The sequence below is a fragment of the Ovis aries genome, chromosome 4 (genome assembly GCF_016772045.2).
Source record: "Ovis aries strain OAR_USU_Benz2616 breed Rambouillet chromosome 4, ARS-UI_Ramb_v3.0, whole genome shotgun sequence".
Taxonomy (NCBI): Eukaryota; Metazoa; Chordata; class Mammalia; order Artiodactyla; family Bovidae; genus Ovis; species Ovis aries.
This window is the reverse complement of record NC_056057.1, coordinates 57,582,129-57,585,587: the sequence shown is the minus strand read 5'-3', so window position 1 is coordinate 57,585,587 and position 3,459 is coordinate 57,582,129. Positions and strand designations below refer to the sequence as shown.

At 42.4% G+C, this 3,459-nt stretch overlaps 1 non-coding gene across 1 annotated transcript; it reads left to right on the top strand.

Annotated features, from left to right (window-relative positions):
• The first annotated feature begins 2,113 nt into the window (after nt 1-2,113).
• Nucleotides 2,114-2,185, top strand: TRNAY-AUA (transfer RNA tyrosine (anticodon AUA)). The gene has a single exon. It is a non-coding gene; the product is annotated as a tRNA-Tyr (tRNA).
• Nucleotides 2,186-3,459: the final 1,274 nt, after the last annotated feature.

Here is a 3,459-nt window from a genome sequence, read left to right as displayed (position 1 = left end):
TTCTGAAAAGTGTGGGGTTCTTAAGAATTATGTGAAGTCTACTCTACCTGTGCTCTGTAAATGGAACAAAAAGCCTGCGTGAGAGCGCAGCTGTTTTACAACATGTTTGACTGAGTATTTTGAGCCCACTCTTTAGATCTGCCTAGGAAAAAAGATTCCTTTCAAAATATTAGTGTTCATTGACAATACAGCTGGTCACCCGAGAGCTCTGATGGAGATGTGCAACCAGATCAGTGTTATTTTGATGTCTGCTAACCCAGCATCCATTCTGCAGCCCATAGATCAGAGTCATTTCAACTTTCAAGTCTAATTATTAATAAATGCATTTTCTAAGAGTATGGCTGCTAAAGATAGTGATTCTTCTAATGGATCTGGGCAAAGCCAGTTGAATCCTTCTGGAAGGAATTCAGCATTCGCTAAGAGTATTTGTGATTTCTGGGAAGAGGTCAAAATATCAACATTAACAGGAGATTGAAGGAAGATTGCAGTCCTCATGGATGGCTGAGGAGTTCAGGACTTCAGTGGAGGAGATAACTGCATATTTGGCGGGAATAGCAAGACAACTAGAATTGGAAGTGGAGCCTGAAGATGTGACTGAACTGCCACAACCTCATATAAAACATGAGTAGAAGTGAAGTTGCTCCTTCAGGATGAGCAATGAAAGTTGTGTCTTGAGATGGAGTCTGTTCCTGGTGAAGATGCTGTGAAGATTGTTGAAATTACAACAGAAGATTTAAAATATTACATAAATTTAGTTCATACACAGCAGCAGGGCTTGAGTGGATTGACTCCAATTTTGAAAGAAATTCTATGGATAAAATGCTATCTAAACAGCATTTTATGCTGCAGAGAAAGGATTCATGAATGAGTCAATGAGTCAGACTTCATTGTTGTCCTATTTCAAGCCAGCCCAACTTTCAACAGCCATCACCCTAATCAGTCAGTACCATCAATATCAAGGTAACACCTTCCACCAGCAAAAAGATTATGACTCACAGATGATGGTTAGCATTTTTTAGCAGTATTTTTAAATTAAGGTATGTACATTGTTTTTTTAGACATAACACTACTACACACTTAGTATAGTGTAAACACAACTTTTATATGCACAGGGAAATCAGACAATTCATGTGACCTGCTTTCTCGCAATACTCACTTTGTTGCAGTGGTCTGGAACCAAACCCGCAGTGTCTCTAAGGTATGCCTGTACATGTCTTCCTTAAGAAACTGGACAGAAGCACCCTTTGCTTTACTTTCATCCTTTCCTACCTTCTTTTGCTTAGGATGTAGATGTCTGCATGTGGGACAGTGAACTGTAGCTGGAGCTATAGTGTAGCGGGGAGGATACACCAGCACTGGAATGCTGACCTGACATTTATGTGAGCAAAGTAAACTTCAACCTTCTCCCTGTTGTTTTGGATTTTCTATCATTCATATCTGAAACTAATCCTAATATACCTAGAAATTCAAGCTGCAGAAATGTCAACAACAGCTTTAGTTCAGGAGCCTGCTGAGGACATTTTTCAGCTGAAACAAACTACGGGGGATGAAGGAAAAACTCCCCTTACATGGCAGGCTTCACACACCCAAGCGATTCCACAGCAAAAGGCAACAGTAGGAGCCACTGTGTCATTATTTAAATCCCAGGTTCCATGGATCAGGGAATGTTGAAGACAGAGGGTTGAAAGGGGAAATGGAAGTTAAGGGGAGTTAAGAGTCAAGGTGGGAGGGAAAGATCTCACAACAGACTTGTGGCTGCCTTCCCATCATTGCTATTTCTAAACTTGGCAAGAATGCAAAAATTGTGGGGAATAAAGTTCTTTACCCTCTTTGATTCTCTGGCTGGGTCTGCACAATAGTCTGATAACAGACATATTAAAATGAGAAAAGACATGCAAGTTTCTTTGATGTTACAAGTTTTACATGATGAGGGAGTTTCCCAGAAAGAGAGAAAACTCACAAGGAAACAGCTTAAACTTGGAGGTTTTATATCATTTGAACAAAAGGTTACATTTAAAAATTGTCAAGGGTGTGTGGCTAGCTCAGTCAGTAGGGCATGACACTCTTAGAAATGTGAAGACAAATTGAAACGACTTGGGAGCTTCTGGGAGCTTCCTTGGTGGCTCAGACGGTAAAGCGTCTGCCTATAATGCAAGAGACCCAGGTTCAATCCCTGGGTTGGGAAGATCTCCTGGAGAAGGAAATGCCAAGCCACTCCAGTATTCTTGCCTGGAGAATCCCATGGATGGAGGAACCTGGTAGGCTACAGTCCATGGGGTCACAAAGAGTTGGACACAACTGAGCGACTTCACACACACAGGGGCAGCAAACTGTAGGAAGGCAAATATATGGGAAACCAATGGTAGCTAACTAACCTAGGTAGTAAGGTTTGGTTGTGTAGACTCATGGGGCCAGCCTGTCTCCTGTATTACTGGAAGCTGTCATTCTCTTTCTGGTATGGACAGCGAGGGGCTGGCACTGGATGGGGAAATCTTCACAGAGAAATTTGTGATACTGTTTTTCACAAGATCAGTTCAGTCACTCAGTCATGTCCGACTCTTTGCGACCCCATGAATCTCAGCACGCTAGGCCTCCCTGTCCATCACCAACTCCCGGGGTTCACCCAAACTCATGTGCGTCGGGTCAGTGATGCCATCTAGCCATCTCATCCTCTTTCATCCCCTTCTCCTCCTGCCCCCAATCCCTCCCAGCATCATGGTCTTTTCCAATGAGTCAACTCTTCGCATCAGGGGGCCAAAGTATTGGCGTTTCAGCCTCAGCATCAGTCCTTCCAATGAACACCCAGGACTGGTCTCCTTTAGTATGGTCTGGTTGGGTCTCCTTGCAGTCCAAGGGACTCTCAAGAGTCTTCTCCAACACCACAGTTCAAAAGCATCAATTCTTCAGCACTCAGCTTTCTTCACAGTTCAACTCTCACATCCATACATGACCACTGGAAAAACCATACCCTTGACTAGACGGACCTTTGTTGGCAAAGTAATATCTCTGCTTTTTAATATGCTATCTAGGTTGGTAGGAAACAGCAAAGAGCTCATATTGTGCCTGCTTTTGTGCAGTTGCCTTCAGCTCAAAATAATCCTTATGCCAGAGGGCATATATTGGGATGGTGTATTCTGACCTCCTACAGCATCATGTCACCCTGAGAGAAATATTTTGATTCTTCCCACAGGAATGGCAAAATATATTGCCAGCTTTAACTTCTTGAGGGAGCTTCCTCCCAGTTGACTTTGTTTACAGATCAAGGATTTCAGATAACTTACACAGATGGACTAGCATCCTGTGAAGCCCAAATCAAGATGATGCTGAGTCTCATTTATGAAAAGTGCAAAGTTCTAAAAGCATCACTTTGTCTTGATAACTACTTGAAGGTCTTGGTATTGATTTTATTTTCTGTTTCACTTTGTTGGTGTTGAGTGCTTTGATGATACTCCTTAAAAA